The sequence below is a fragment of the Strix uralensis genome, chromosome 8 (assembly GCF_047716275.1).
Source record: "Strix uralensis isolate ZFMK-TIS-50842 chromosome 8, bStrUra1, whole genome shotgun sequence".
Classification (NCBI taxonomy): domain Eukaryota; kingdom Metazoa; phylum Chordata; class Aves; order Strigiformes; family Strigidae; genus Strix; species Strix uralensis.
In genome coordinates this window covers 34,041,145-34,058,464 of record NC_133979.1, presented here as the reverse complement: position 1 = coordinate 34,058,464, position 17,320 = coordinate 34,041,145, and the positions used below count along the sequence as shown (strand labels likewise).

General features: G+C 44.5%; 1 protein-coding gene across 2 annotated transcripts in view; it reads right to left on the bottom strand.

Annotated features, from left to right (window-relative positions):
* PLA2G4A (phospholipase A2 group IVA) overlaps positions 1–16,506 on the bottom strand; it is an 86,380-nt gene extending 69,874 nt beyond the window's left edge. Inside the window, exon 1 of one of the 2 annotated variants that reach the window (XM_074877141.1) lies at positions 16,340–16,506. The gene's annotated coding sequence lies outside the window, so the exon portion shown is untranslated. Of the gene's footprint in view, positions 1–10,833; positions 10,953–16,339 lie in introns of those variants that run through there. The other variant, XM_074877142.1, reaches the window with a different exon arrangement.
* Positions 16,507–17,320: the final 814 nt, after the last annotated feature.

Below are 17,320 nucleotides of genomic sequence, written 5' to 3'. Positions count from 1 at the left end.
TGAAAAGCCAGTTGGACAGCACTAACACAACAGTCAACAACTTGCACCAGACAACTCAACCCTTTGTAGTAAGGGTCTGTTTAGCCATTTTGACGCAGCTTTTCATACCACTTTCACTTTGAAAGCTTTCTCAACAAACAGCAGATTCCCCAAAGTCACACCTAACTGCACCTAAGGAAATAGCAAAAACAAATTCCAGCATCTAATCCACAGCAACAGCACAGGAGTTCATTTGGCAGCTGCTCATTTAACACTAAACGAGCAGCAATAGTGCCCTCTGTAAACCTGGGAAGGGAATTCCAACTGAAGCTGTGTATAACCTCCCTGGCCACCCCAGTTGTCTAGAGATTCACAAGAGGCTTTGATGGGCAAATTGCAAACCAGCTGGCAGGATTTAAACAGGTTCTTCATAGGCCACTGTTTTCTGAACACTCTGTGAAATTTCTACTGAAATCAAGGGCCACCAGAGGCTTGACACTTCAGAACTGTTTCCAACCATCAAAGTAAAATATACTAAAATGGATATTCCTTTCTGTATCTGTAAAAAACCATGGAAACTGCTGGACAGGATCAGTTCTCAGATTCAGCTGGACCACGGTCAGACCTGAAGCAGAAGCTTCAGAGTGAAAAGGAAAAACACACCAAATGGGGCTTGGTCCCAAGGCCACAATTCCTAGTACTCAATCTTGAAAGAGCAGAATAAGCCCTAAAGAATGATGATTTATGTCACTCCCAAAACCGTTGCTCTCAAGCAATTATGTGCAGGCATTTCCACAAAAATTTTGTTTCGTTATGATCACTAGAATATTACGATATCTCTTCTTTAATCCTGTCAGTCCTAACAATAGCTTGAGGCTAGAAATTATTCTGTTGGGGTTTTTTTTATTTTTATTTAAGGAAGTCTGAATAAAAAAAAGACTTTAACATACATTCAGTTCATAGTTTTCATTCAAGGCAGCTCAATGCCAGGGCAACAGGAACAAGCCATCTTTATCACAGAAAGCAAGTAGCTTTTCAGACTTAAAGGGAAATCTCTAACACACAAATCCACCATTGCTTCTCCTACTGCAGCAATAATTGCAAAGACTTATTTTTATTAAAATTCTATCAGCCAAATTCAGCAGTGGCATAAACAGGCAGATGGGTGGGAAGTAACACTGTGTTTATAGGCATATTGTATAGCTGGTTTGTTATAGTCAAGTTAAGTAGGACCCAAGGTAAAATAAAAGTAGGACACTGGAGAACCTGGTAAACAAGACCTGTCATATCAGTTTTCGAGGAACTGTTGCAAACTTCAAAGGCAATCAAGAAAAGGGAACAGTGAGGGCTATCCAACCACTGTAATGGAGAGGAAATTTGTAAGTCATAAAACAGAAAATACACTATTTCCCCTAACTGCACATTCAGCTACCAACAAGTTACCATGCTCATTTTGAGAAGATACACAAAGTCAGGCTGAGGATACTGGTCTACCTGCAGAAATAAGGAAATAGGTTAGGCCTAGGATGAGAAGCCTTGTTCAAGTTATTTGTCTAGCATCCTAGAGGCAGAGTTCCAGTTCTCCAGATCATCACTCAAATGGTCGACTGGCTTAGACATGAGATCATTCTCGCTTTTCCTATAACCCCCTGCCTCATTTATTTCAACATCTGGAAGAAACACATTTGTGATCCTGCAAACAACAGTCTCTTTGACTACAGAGCCATAATGAATCCCCAAGCACCATCTGTCCTCCATGTTGAATGAGGCAAGCATCATGCAGACAGACAAATATGCAATCACGTAATTAACCGTATCACAAACACACAGGCAAAAATTGCAAGCTAAGTATATACAGGCATAGTCTCTGAATAGGGAGAAATGAGCCAGGGAGCAAGTTGACCCTGATGTGACAAGCAAAACCTAATCTCCTGGTTTTCCATACAGCACCACCTAACAACATGCCAGATGCCAGCCCTAGTCATGATAGTATTACTCCAAATTGCAGCTCTTGGTTTGCCATCTTAACCACAGCCCTTCAGAAAGTGATAAACAGAGACAGATACTCAAAGACAGGCATCCAGTGCCATTTCAGACATGACAGTGTACCTGAGGCACCCTGGGGCTGGCGGATGGACAGGTATCCAGAAGACAGCAGGACATCTTAACTGGTAGCAGACATCTATGTTTAAGTGACTTGAATACTTCTGTCCTTTACAGTGGATTTAATTCAAATCAGAGTTACTTGACCCTAATATAATTACACCACACCCTTTGCAAGCTTGCACTACACTATAAATGGAGCTTGGGTTAAGCACACCAATATATTTCTACATCTACAATCTCAGTGTGGCAGCGGAGCCAAAATACAGAAGCTGTCTATTATGCTCATCAGGAGCTGCAAAGAAAGTCTTGAAGAATGTTTACTTCAAACATCTGCAATAAATAGAGCAGTGATCCCAAAATTATCTCACTTAACACTGTCACTGTACACTGTCCATCCCACAAAGCCTAATGGAAAAATCATCAACTAATTAAGGACTGTAATCACAAGCACGTACAAAGAACTGAACTCGAGTTGAAGCTGGTGGCAGGTCAACCCTTGACAGATTGCAGGGGAAGTAGCGCCTCTAAGCAGATCTTCAAGGACACTTTAATATTATTAATATGTATTGTTTTGTTTCCCTGAGTTCTGGTGGTATCGCATCGTCTGTGAACTGTTCCCAGGGCTGATAGCATTCCTTCCCGAAGGACTAGCAAAGCACCTCACAGGCAGTGCCTCAGAGCATAAATTCTGCCAGTTCTTACAGTATCACCAGAATTAACTAAACTGCCCAGACCGATTAACGATGTATTTCTTGCTCTTTTATGGACAATTTGTAAACCTGGACGTTTCTCAAAGCCCGTAGCAAACACAGCCTCTTGAACAGGCCACAGTTTAGCTTGGTCATGTAATACAGACACAGCTTTCTGCTAAGTTCCTAAATCTTACTTTCACTCAAAAGTAAACTCTACTTTTGTCAGCCCAAGAGCATTTAACTGTCAGGCAGAGTTTCAGACATCAAAAGTAACAAGCTATTAGTGGATAGGTGGATCGCTGTTTAAATCAAAACTCTTCTGTGGTCTTAGCTCATTCTCCCTTGAGGTGACAGACTGAAACAGATAACGGATTACTGTCTCTACAGACAAACAATAACAGAGCAATTTCCACAAAAAGAAGTTGCACACACACAGAGATGATTACTGGAACGTTTTCACTCTCAGTGTTGATCCAGTAAATTCCTACAGATAATTCAGTTTTACAGGATATGTTGAAGAAAAAGGACAAGAAGAATGATGAGATTTTCCCATTTCATGCTGAGTATGAGTTTACTCCATAGTTAGTCTCACTAAGCACAAAAGCTCTGAAAATGAGTAAAGCCCAACACAGTATGCATCCTCACCATGCAGAATACACCTCAGGATTGTAAGATCATAAAAGGGAGATTGTTTATATCAAGGTGGACAATTCTTCTTAAAAATCAAAGACATGGACAATTAAAAAAAAGAAGTGAATAAGCGCGACTCACCGGTGGAGTCATTAATGCTCAATCTAATATGATAAGAGTAAGGGGTACAGAATAAGCTAAGTATTGACTCAGGCTTTTGGTATGAATGTCACCATCCATTTTTATCAAATCAGATTACAGAATTTTATTTGGTTACAGATTGATCCTGTGATGTATAACAGAAATAACAAATAATCTGTTTCTACATGATTCTGCCTTGCATCCTGGAAAATCACTGTAATGTTATTTCTTAATTTAGGTCTTCCCACACAAGAAACAAGGTTTACCTCTTACTTTGTGTAGAGCACCCATCAACTCCATTTTCATCACAAATGAAAAACTATATGCTTTGCTGACATGCAATGACTGTTCTCCCCATGCCTTGCTAAGAGACCATGGGTAGAAGGAAGGATTTTGAGTAGAAAAGCAAAAAGTTCGACCTCTGTGCCACATTTTTGGAGGATGCTCTGGGGTGAAGTCTGGCAAGGAAGTTGACACAGCATAAATAGCTGGACAGGAGATTTTAAAATTGGGAAACCACATTTGACTTCCTCCTAAAGAGGACGTAACAGATGAAAAGATTGTGAATCTCTTTTTGAAAGATGACCTGTCAGCCTGCAAGCAATTACTGAAACTACAGGTGACACAGAGTAATTAAGATTTCCTTTCAGTGGAGGGAGAGTGCTATAAAACACCCTAGCAGGGCTGAAACTCTGGAAACATTGCAGAAGTCTTGAGCAAAGTAAATTTACACCTTATCTAGTGCTGAAGGCTACTTCAGTGGCCAAAAGCGAGGAAGACAGAAGTGGTGAAATAATCAGGCCAGTCCTCTACATACAGCTGCCCAGCACCTCCTGGAGAACTCCATGTTACAGTAACCTCCTGTAACAGGAGGCAAGACTTGGTGAGTCAGGGGAAATCAAACATGCTCCCACAATAAACTTAATTAAGCTGGATTTAATCCAGGAGAAAAAAAAAAAATCCCTATCTTACATTCTGCAAGGAATGACCTTATCAACAGGAATATTCAAGAGGCTGGAAGCATTTCTGCCTGAATAGCTGCTCCTCTTTCATGTCAGTCAGGGAAGTTCCCAGTACATTTCCTATCCAGCCAAGTACTGTATTTGCACCATCAACACTAACTACAGGCCTGAAGGAAGAGGCAACTGATTCAGGGCATGATGGTTCATCTTACAATTATACTGCTTACGCAAAGGAGAGTTAACAAGAAACACTCACTGCAACAGTTTGCAAGAGGTTATGAGAAAAAGCCATGTCATCATACGTGATTTTACTGTATGTCAACCTCACAGAATTGTTAGAAAGTGGAACTGAGTAAATTCAAAGTGAGAAGTTAATGCATTCTGAGAAAGAAAGAGTTCCTTGAGTTAATACCTTCACATAACTTTTCTCCAATGTTTTTTATTTTACGTCAATTGAAATTGCACTAGGAATAAAAAACAGCCTTGAACGTAAAAAAAAAGCTCAGCTGAGGGACTCTAAGAATATTGTTTAAAAAAGGCAAAGATCACTGTCATCTTCTACAGAAATCCAAGCCACAAGACAGTTTAGATGGCAGAGTCTCAAAATTTGTCAGAAAACTTCAAGCAGCTGATCAGTAACCCCCACTGTGTACGTCAGACTCGCTGTAGCTTAAGTGGGAACCAGCTAGCTTGTTTTTCTAGCAAGGCAGCAAAAAAAAAAAAAAAAAAAAAAAGAAGAAGAATGTGAAACATCTGATGGAAGTTCCATGAAAAAGAAGAATTATTAGGATATACTCCCCATAAAATACAATTACAGTACACTAGTCAAGTCCACCTATTATTTAAATCATTTCAAGATGATTGTCTATGCAGACTATTTGTTATATGCACACTGCGATTAAGAAAAAGCAAGATTCAGAAATGCCCAACATTTCCATACACTAGGATTTCAGAATTTAGATATTTCACAAATAAACTTTATATGTATGACAGTTATTCATTTCAGGGTATTCTTACTTTTGGAAGTCAAATTTATGACAGCAGAGACCAAAACCTCACATTTCAAGACAATGGGTACCCCAAGTACCCAGTATATTTGAGATGTCAAACCAGGCTCTCCAAAATGGAGACTCAATACCAGTGGCAGCTTTAAAAGTGTTGCCAAAATACAAACAAATAATAACTTCTAAAACTAAATGATATACATCTGAAGTGCCACACCTGACTGGACAGAGTTGTTTGCTGAATATACTCCTTTAAAACTTAGGTGAAGGAAAGAAAAGGAAAAAAAACTCCCCTGCATTTCATTCTTACCTGGATCTTTGATAAAACTTTCCATCTCCTCCACTGTGCTGCAGTGTGCTGATCGAGAGTTGTTAACTGCCAAAACCTCCAGGAACCCCCTTTAAGAAGCCTCACCAGCACTGCGGAAGGAACGGCTGCTGAATGTTTTAGGATGCTAGATATAGATTCCCAAGATCTCAGTCCAAATCCCCCACTCTCCCTTGGTGACAACAGGGATATCATCCAACTTTGAATATTTCTGAGCCAATGCCTTTTAAAGATTTTATTAAAATAATGAGTTTGGTTCTTACATATCTAACTTATCTACACTTTCATTCTGTCTTTTGCTTCCCTGCCATAGGATAGGCATGGATTAAAATAAAAAACTTTACGGAAAATGTTAGAATTCATTTTAATTTCAGTATTTATGTTTGACTTTTTGGGGAAGAGACAAGCGTGCAGAGCTGCCCAATGCTCTCCACCTTCAGCTGCAGATGACAGTCCTTCTGCATTCCAGCTATGCAGTGGTTACACGCAAAAGAACAACCACAATAATAGCTAAAAATGCAAGGAGCTGGTGAAATTAACAGCTGGATTCTGTTCAGGTAATGAATGTCAACAGTAAAACAAATTTAGCTGAAAGTTAGACAGCCATCTCCTTTAAATATCTTTTTAAATTCTTTTTCAATTCAATTAGCACCCAGAGCAAGTTATCCAAACTGCTCTTTTTTTCCTGAATTTCCTGGCATTTCAGTGCAAACCCCAGTCAGCATACACAGGCTACTGTCATGCTGGCACTGCAGGGATGGAGAAAGGACTACACACAAAAGGTGTGTTTCATCATCTTACACTCATAGTGTCTGTACAGCGTGACTCAACATTACAACTTTCATGTTCTGGTTTTGGACTATTTACTCAAAATGTGAGCTCTGGTCACTGTCTACAATAAAGGGGACAATTGTGCTGCACTTCCTTTGGTCTATATGGTCATAACATTAAAAGCATGACAAAGTAGAGTGACTCAAGGAAATTTGTCAGGACTTTCTAGTAAAAGTAGTCATGAACAAACTTCTGATGCTGAGATTTTTCAGCCTCTTCTAAATGATGTGAGCAAAATTTATATGGAAATATTTTATGGCTATTGCCAAGCTGGAGCTTGAGTAAGTAATATAAATATATGTTTTACACACAAAGACATAGACACAAAGGCAAATACAGACACCCTTACTGTGTATATTATATTCTCGAGGGGAGAGACTAAGTGGGAAACTTACACTATGAAAGATTTATTTGCGTTTTTCATATATAAATAACTTTATAATCCACTGATTTAATAACTAAATACTAGACCTAGCAGGATAGTCCAACTGCCCTACCCCTTTTCTTGAGAAGTCGGCGGTTGGACACTTCTGCATCAGTACCAGTGGTCTCCACCTTGTACCTCACACCCGGCTTCCACACCAAGCCAGAGCCTGGGGCAAAGCCTGCCTGACCCACCCAGCCAAGCTCCAGCCAAAGAGACCTTCAGTCCAGGATTAGGGCCATTGCAAATAAGCTCCCGAGTTACCAGCTTGTGCTTGAAGCCAGACTCACATCAGCAAAGCACTTACTCAGGGGTTTTGATTTACTCGACTAATTCAAGTGCGACTTCGTTGCAGTCCCTCCGCGGTCCCCTCTCCCGGCTGGAGGGGGTAAGCAGCAGGCGACCTTCCTGCTCGGAGACTGCTCGAGGGACTGCCACGTTATTCTGCCCCTTTTTGAGGTTCCTCTTTCTGTAACCACGCCTCTCGCAACTTCTCTGAAGCTCCCTCTGTTCCCAGGCCATCTCTGCCATCTGGGCCTGCGCCTGCTCTCTTCCCGGGGCTATGGTGGCAGCATCAAAAGGGCTTGAATCTTCTGCTCCACCACTTTGGCTGAGTTCAGAGTAACCACAGCAAAAACGCCAAGCTGCCACAAGAGCTCTAACGCAGTGTCTCTGCTGATTTCGGAAGAAAGCTTTGAATCAGGTGACACCCGATTCCTTTTTAGACAACTATCTCAAGTGCTACTGTTATCAACACAGCCAAGCCCTGAGAGGATGAGGGGAAGGATCCAAGCCACTATTAATGGATGCACAACATTACCAACTAAGGGTTTGGACATGGGTTGAAACCAAAAATAACATTTTGATTTAATATAATTACTGAGCATTTTTCTATTTATCATAAGCAAGAAGATATGTCAAACGTTACTGTAAGCTGATTCTACCAGTACTAAGAAGTTAGCTACACCAACTGTTACATAAAGCAAACAAAACCCACAAAACTAACAAAAAAAAGCAGTAACTGCTAGCTACCCAGGCCTTAAATGTGGCCTTCAGGAATGCAATACAATCAAATTCACTAAGGAGCCACAAAGGATGAAGTAAATGGTCAGCAATCAAAGTCAGGAAGAAATCCCAAATTTACACATATTCTGTTGTCAAAACAGCTTTGCAAAATTAGGGACACAAGGGGGACTTTCATGCTCTTCTCCGAGGCGCAGAGGATTGGTCAGCCAGAGGCAGTTCAGCAAAACTTGGATGAACTATGACTACTCTCTTACCAAACTGCTTAATCTTTTCATTTAACTATTTCTTAAGACCCCGAGGGCTTACTTACACCCTTGCCAACACAAACTCTCTTTCAGCATATTAAAACACCAGTTGATGTGCCTGCTCGGTGCTGAAAGGGAAATGACTGACACATACTACAGGACAGAGGAATACACAGTGGAGATGTTCAAGCACTTTTCAGCAAGAGTTTTAGTGTCAATTTGTCAAAGCAAAAAGCTGTCACTACAAAACTACATCAGTTCTAATAAAATTTTTTGGGAGAGTTAAATCACATTTATACCCAAAACAGCCGGTGTGTACACAGCCAGGTCATTCTCAGGTGGGGTTGGGGGTGGCTAATGTTCATGCTATTCATTTCAGAGCAGGCACATGAATTTTGGTCTCCCTCATCCCCAACACTTGTTCAATACTGGCCCTTCATTTACACATAGCGAGTGATACCAAGAAGCAGGACTGCCCCACGACCAACCATATATTCTGCTCTAGCATGCAAAAAATTCAGGGTCGAATTCTTCATCTGCAATATGCAGAAAACAGGTTGGACATGACTCTCCTCCTGCACACACTGTCCTGCTCTGCTCTGTTCTGCATCATCCCTTTTTCTGAGCTTCTTTCAGAAACATTTATACAGCATTACAGCTGCTCACAGACAGACCTACGTAAAGCAGTAATTTTGAAGAGAAGAAGGAACTGGAGGGAGAAGCCAGGCTCAGTTGATATGATCCTCCTTACTTTGCATTCACTGGTGAAAGTTTTACAAGCAACAAAACCTGTCTTCCCTCCACTTCAGCCATATCAAACATCTCCTTCATGGTTGCATTGTTTCAGTTCCTAAATTACAAGAGATAATCCTCAGAAGCACATAAAAGAAAGGCCAAAACAAACAAAAAAAAAACCAAAAAACAAAACCCCACACCTTAATTTTTCTCAGACAACAACACATAATAAACTTCACTGTAATCACAGTGGCCATTTTTTCACAACACTATGGACTTGGAAGGGGTGAATGTCTAAGGTGAGGCTACAAGACATGGTTTCAGGTTTTTATACATAATTTTGATTCAGAATGACTTAATGACTAGGAAGAAGCTATTTCATTTCTCTAAATCAAAAACACCCTTATAAAAATTAAACCTATGCTCACTAGGCCACAGGAGAGCTGAAGAACTCATTAAATTAATAAATTTGGGATTTTTGGAAAAAGGAATTTAAGCATAAAAAGCCAAATAATACTTGGAAATATGTCATAGCAAATGTAATCAGTCGCTTACCAGGAAGGTCTGTGTGAGTATGTGCTATTCAAAGTGGAAAATGCCAGAGAAATGCAAGATGTTGGCAGATTTTGCAATTAGTAAAGAACTGGTTTTCATTACTGTCAGCACAGACATCACACCAACTTCCTACAGGAACTTTAAACTGCCTGGGAAAAAAAAAAAAAAAAGTCGTCTGCAAGTATCATCACTGAACACACGCAAACCCATAAACTGGGTATAAGAAAAGCTAGTACTCGCTTCCTACCATCTTCCTCTTAGCTGTTGTGTACAAGCTACTATTTTCATTTGTCTTGAGGTTTTTCCCTAGCACCGTCCTTCACTCATAGTTGCAGGGTTTTGGTTACAAGAAGAAAAAGCATTTTTCCACATAAGACAACAGTCCAAAAAACACCGTGGTGGAGAAAACTTAGCAGATTCATGCCTTTATCCAGAGATAAAGGGGTGTTGCACTTAGTGCTGTGGTTAGAAACTCATTACCAATTCTCTTTGGACTAGGAGGAAAAAGGATTCAAACAAAACAGCAGCATAAGAATGGTTGATTTCATATTTTATAGAAGTTGCCTAGGTCAAGATATTATCATTATTGCAGATGTTCATTTAAGCAGGCATCCGTATTTATGAAACTTTAAAAAGTGCCTCAAAACTCCATTATATTTTACAATTCTCCATTAATGGTTATTTTAAAAAGACGATACACAAGAGTAACAGCCAGAAAATTTCTAATCAGTTACATTTCATGAGTCTACACAGTCACCTTCTGCCCAAAGGGATTTGCAGTTCTGTGGGGTTTTTTCTAACAGGACTGCAACATTAGGCAGCAGCTGCTGATTTTGCATAGAGCTACACTTTTGCATGTTGAGTACAAAGGCACAATTGTTCTGACAGAGCATGCAAAGTGATGGTTCAGGCCACAGCGACAGCTTCTCCACGTTTGGTACAGAAACTGCCCATGAGTGTGGTCTGTTTTCCTACTGACATTAATGGGTTTTGGAACAGGCCAAAAGGAATCTGCTACTTGGGGGGCATTTATTTTTAGCATCTAATTGACAACGCAGTAAGTTAAATGCATGAGATACACAGTTCTAGTAGTTAAGTCCCATTTACAATCCATATCCTTGAGACACAGTCACGGTAACAGGGAGGGGGGAAAAAAAAAAAAAAAAAAGTCAGACCTTTCTATTTAATAGTCTGGCCAATGCAGTGGAGCGGACAGGATGAGACAGCCCATACGTATGCATCCACTGTGCTTCTTACTCCATCATCTCCATCTACCCCAACACTCCACTTAGCAGTCTTGTTCATCGTGCATGTCTTCTAAAATGCAATCCCTTGGGAGCTGTGACTGCCACTTACTACAAGACATAAACATTTGTACAGATCTTACTATAATCTCTGTGCGTGTGTGCATATAAATATATAACTTTATAATCACCGTAAATATAAAAGGGTAATTTATTATAAAAGTGCACATTTCTACAGATCCTGGCTAAGGATATAACCACTGTTATAACTGACTGATAATACCAGTAGGAAAAGAAAGAAGTTTTACTGATTTACCTGGAGATTATTTCAAGGAAAATATTAGATAAATATCAAAGATGAGTCAGTTCAATGGCTTTACTATCAGATAACCACAAAAAACACAAATGTCACCAAGTCAAACCGTGTATAGTTCTGAACTTGTGTATGTGGAAGCTTTTGACCCTATTATTTTGTGTCTCCTTCCTAAATCTGCGTATTTAGGGATGGGAGCTGGAACAATGGAGAGACAAGGATTCTTATTTGCAAACAGCCTACTTTATATTTCGAAAACTATGCTTCCAGCATCCTAAGGTGGTGAAAATAAACAATGAGCAACATTTAAATTCATAATTAAGCCTATAAATGCCTGCCAAAGTAATATCGTTATCAGCAGACAAAAAGAAGCACTCTATCCACCATTACCAAAGAAGCACTGTATCCACCATTACCAACGCTACCACTCATCTGAAAGGGAATTGCTTCTCAAAACTTAAAAGGAGTGCTTGCAAACAGCCGTGCAGCCTGCACAGGAGACTACTGTGCTCAGAGACACAGACACCAGATGTGGGATTCACCTCACTTAACTTCAAATGCTTACCATATAGAAGTCTTCATCCGTGCTTAGCTAGCAAAGAGGCACTCCGAGCACATAATTTATGTGGCCTGTTGGATATCTGCTTTAGGATCATGTTAATTTTATCCTGGAAGCACCTGTTTTTCCTCCAGGGATTACTTAAAGAGACTGGGCAACTCACACTTTGACTTCTACAATGTCTGTATTAGTCAGTCCAGATCCCAAAAGCTTCCATCACTACACATGTCGACAGTCCTGGAAGGCCCAGCATGCAGCAAAAGCATGAGCTGAGATGGAAAATGCCATCTCAACAACCATTCCTCTGGGAAGGGAAAACGTATTGGGAGAAAAAGCGCAGTCTCCGTGCCCCCGCCACACCTGCCAGCTGATACAGGACCAACACAAGCGTCAGTCACCACTGGCAACTGCCCGTGGATTTCGTTATGAATGTTAGAGAAAAATGAGTAAAATCTGTACGGTGACGGCCCCATCATCTATCGATATATGTCTGACATTTTTCCCCTCACCAACACTGTGGTCTTATTTTTAATGGAAATCATCTCATTATATACAATACTTTCACACTGAAGAACTAAATGATATTCCTAAGGCAAGTCCACCAATTCTCCCTTGCAGTATTGCCACAGTATTTTCCATTTTAAAAAGTCAGCCTAAAGTTTAAATGTTCATTAGTTACTTTTACTTTCCCCATAATCTGTTTGAAATTTTAAAAAAAGATTTATTTGGAGCTTCTCGGTGCTTTGTTTGCTCCTGCTTTGTGGACCACTTTCAGATGTCCTAGAGACCACCTCCCGTCCCTGCACCATGGGCTGAGTAACGCTGCTCCAGACGTTGACACACAGGCTACTGGAAACTGGTAGAGTCAGGAAATTCGTATCATTTCTCTGAGGTAAACAGTAAATGAAAGCCCTCAGGAAAGTCTGAATACCAGGGTGGCTGGGGTTTTTTTTAGTAAAAAAAGAGAGAGTTCTTTTGAAAGTATTCTGTTACTACATCACGTTATTATAACCTAGGGCAGTGATGAGATCATTTCCATTACTAAGACAGGTTCTGGGATTTGTTTTTCAGACTAGTGAGAAAGACACAGTTATATCACTGAGGCATGGCAAACACACACAGGAGTTCATCACCTCTCAGGAAGATGATAGCCAATTCCACTGCCACTGCCCATGAAATCAAAAAGAAATCCTTCCACGGATTACATGGACCTTCTGTTTAGAAGGAAGCAAATGAAACAAAAACAGACCAGTTTTAAACTCAATTTGAAAACGTGTCACGTGACTGGTTCCCCAGGCTCTAGCTGGGAGCTGAAACACCAGCTGAACCAGAGCTGTGAGAAAATACTAGGTTTTATTGCTTAAACCATCTCCGGACTGTAAGTCACAGATATTTTTGCCATGTGCTTGTCTTTAGAGCTTCCCCATCAATGTCAAGTAAACAATTAGTCAAGAATCAGTTTTGCTCCCTCAGGGTCATTCCCCTTCTTACGATACTGCCCTGAAGCACAAAGGAGACATGATCCGCATCAGTATTTTGTATCAGGTGAAGAATAAATTTGAACTTTATCTCCTGTCTCTCAACCCCACGCACTAACCATGGGCCACGTGGTACTCTGAGCTTCTACCTGTAGTGCTAGAAAGTTTCCATGGGAAACTAAGTATTTTCTTGTATTTTATAGTCAGTTTTTATACACTTGAACTTCTGGGTACAAGCAGGAGACACCTCCTTCTCTGGCTGCTACGCGAGACTATTCCTGACATTCCAGCCCAAGCCATCCAATTAACTTAATTCAATTTGAATTCACAGTTCCCCAGTCTCTAGAATGTCTTCAGATGTACTGCCAGTGCTGTCCTCTTCCAAACTATATGGAAGTCACCAAAGTTGCAACATACCTGAATATGGCATGTCAATTAAAACAGACCCATTTCCTATTACTCCTGAAGCAATGTGCACCTGGAAAGTCATTGCTACGCTGCACTAGATTCAGTCCCATGGTATTGTCAGGAATATGTGCCGAGAGCAGAGGCTACCCAAATTGTCAGGAATACCTCTGAATAGTCAGGGCTCACTCCATATTCATTGTTTTTCCCCTATGTATGACCAAAAGCTATGAACTGAAGTATACTAAGGCAAAAACAGACTGGCTGAAACATTTCCTATTCTGGCTATTTTAGGCCAGCTGACAAAAGTAATCTATTCAAAGTCTCATGAAAACTGAAGAAGGGCACCTTATAATAACTGTGTTCAATAAAATACATTCACGTTAGGATGAAATCGAGTATGCAACCTTAGTGAGGCAGCAAGAAGTCATAAACAGCATTTGGTGCCAAGAGTCGAACTGGTATTTTTCCAGCGCTGATTAACCAGCTACGCAGGAGGAGTTTAAATTATGCGATTGAAGCATAAATAAGTATTTCCATTTCTCTTTTGTTATGTAACCTTGCCATAGCAGAACAAGAGAGTGCAGAAAGGTGGTCACAAAGGGACAACGTGGAGATTTTGGGAGACAACAATGGCAGAGGAGCACTTAACTCTACAGTGTATATTCGAAACCTTTCCTGTAACAGAAAGTACATCAGTTTTAGGTTCACTTTTACTCTCTGAAATTCTTAGTAGGCTGAACAACTCTTGGCAACCACAAAGAAGCTGATCTTACGAATCAATTGTTTCATACAGTAAGTATCTGAGCCTACTGAGGTGCTTAAGACCATCTTCCTGCCAGGAACATCCACTGCAGTTAGAAGTCCTACCCACACCATTGCTCCTCACATGGGATTAGATCTTTATCACAGAATCACAGAATCATCTCGGTTGGAAAGGACCTTGAAGATCATCTAGTCCAACCGTTAACCCAGCACTGACAGATCCCAACTACACCAGATCCCTAAGCGCTATGTCAACCCGCCTCTTGAACACCTCCAGGGATGGGGACTCCACCACCTCCCCAGGCAGCCCATTCCAACGCCCAACAACCCCTTCTGTAAAGAAATATTTCCTAATATCTAGTCTAAGTTATCTAGTTTCGGAGTCTGCATGCCTTCATCTTCAAGAAGCCTCCAAATTGGCAGTTCCACCCTCCGCCGTTCAGGTGGCAGAAGGGGTTCTCCCCAAAGGTATGACACAAGGTGCCGGCCCAGAAGCTCTGCGCGGCTCTCGCAGGGGTCCCACAGCCGCAGGGCTCCAGCAGCCCAGCACCACAATTCAACCCACTGCCAGCGGCTGCTCCAGGGAAGGCGCCGCTCCTTGGACCAACGCAAACCCCTGAGCTGGCGGGGTGGGAAGCACAGGACCAACGCAAACCCCTGAGCTGGCGGGGCGGGAAGCACAGGACCAACACAAACCCCTGAGCTGGCGGGGCGCAAAGCACAGGACCAACGCAAACCCCTGAGCTGGCGGGGCGCAAAGCACAGGACCAACGCAAACCCCTGAGCTGGCGGGGCGCAAAGCACAGGACCAACGCAAACCCCTGAGCTGGCGGGGCGCAAAGCACAGGACCAACGCAAACCCCTGAGCTGGCGGGGCGCGAAGCACAGGACCAACGCAAACCCCTGAGCTGGCGGGGCGGGAAGCACAGGACCAACACAAACCCCTGAGCTGGCGGGGCGCGAAGCACAGCCACCAGCACAGGACCTGGGCACACCGCTGGGGCAGCGGCTCCGCCAAACCATGCGGCAGGACGGACGAGAGCCACAAATTAACCTCTACCACTAATTGTGCGAGCTTGGTCCCGGCAAGGAATATGTCACCCCATGAAAACCAGGGATTCTGGTCTGTGACCGTACTTCCAACACATGTTAACAGCTGCCCGCTGTAAGTCACAAACAGGAACGCTTGCACCCATTTTTGTCACGTCAGACCCAAAAGAAAAGCTGCTGTCGCAGACATTTTGTGAAACTTTTCCTTAACAGACGTATTGTTTTACTTCCCTATAAATTTCAAAACGATTGCTTCATTGCACACGCTGCGCAGGGATCAGTAAACGAGATGGCAGAGTTCGCGGCAGCCGTTGCCAAAATCAGTTCCAGCGACAGTGGATGACGGCAAGCACGAACCTCCCGCCCCAAGAGCGAGGGGCCGATCATGAGTAATGCGGTTTATGCAACTTTCGCGGCCCCTCCTCCCATCTGCTCGCCGCGGCCATGCCCTCGGACCTCTCCCCACACGCGTGGCGCGGCCCTGGCACACGCGGCGAGCGCTGCCCGCGCTGTTCGGCCGCCGCTGCCTCGCGTTTCCCTCACGGCAGCCCGGCTCTCCGCGCCTGCGGAGGGCGGGCGCTGGGCGGCCGCGGTGCTGCCCGGAGCGGGGCCGCGGCAGGTGCGTGAGGCGGCGCCCGCGGGAGGACTCCGCTCCGCGCCCGCCCGCCCTTCCCGGCGCCCCTCAGCGAGGGGCTCGGCCGCGCCGTGCGGCGGGGGAGGGCGGCCGGCACCGCGCCTCGCCTCGCCTCCCCGCCGCGCTCGGCGGGAGCGTCCAGCGGCCCAGCCCGCGCCCTGCCCGCCGCGCACCCCCCGCCCTGCCCTCCCGCCCCGCGGAGGAGCCGCGGCTGAGCGCGGCACCGCGCTTACGGTCGGCTGCTGTCCGGCGGGCGCGGCCGTCGCTGCCGGCCGGGGCTCGGTCCCGGTGCCCATTGCCGGCAAACGGCACTTTTCACCCGCGCGGCGGGGGAGGCGCCAGCCGTCAGCTGACCGCCGCCTCTTAAGGAGGCGTCAGGCGGCGGCGGCGGCCGGGGCGGCGGCGGGGGGCAGCGCCCGGTGCGGAGCGCGACTCGCCGCCTGCGGGACACGGCGGCGGGCGGGCAGCCTGAAGGGTGACTTGTGCTGCCCTGAGGAGAGGGGCGGCACGGGCCGAGCGGGCGCTCCTCGGGGGGGACCGGCGCCCCGCGGGGCCCTCTCACGAGCGGCGTTAAGCTGAAGACGTAGCAAGCAACCACGTACCGCTGCGATCAAAAAAAAAAAAAAATAAATCAGGTATCTAACAGGCGGCTCAATGGAAGTTTGCACTAAAATAGCTTAAAAATCCCACCCAACCCCGTCTTTCATTGCTGCAGTGCCAGCCCGTGGCTGCTCTCCGGCGGTACCTGCGCGCTGCTCCACCCCGCACTGCCGGGCTGCGCGGGCGCGCTGGGAACGCGGGAGAAGCCGCGGGCGGCGGTCAAGCCCCTCCCCGGCGTGTCCCGGCGGCGGTACCGGCCTCGGCAGGGCCTGGGGGGCTGGAGCGCCCGGGTGCTGCGTGTCACCGGCGGGGATCCGCCGAGCTGCGGCACCGCCTCCGCCCGTGACCGCGCGGGAGGGCCGCAGCGCGCTTCGGGCCGCACGCGACAGGTGTGTCAGGGCTCAAAAAGCAGCCGGAACCCTCCGAGCTGCGCACAGGAATGGCAGTTGTGTCTGCAAACACAACCTTTGCCACAGTCCCCTGTACAGCTGCCGGGTGATGCTTCCCCGCCCTTCCATGGGCCTGAATTAACGAGGAGCGGCTGAGGGAACTGGGGGGGTTTAGTCTGGAGAAGAGGAGGCTGAGGGGAGACCTCATGGCCCTCTACAACTCCC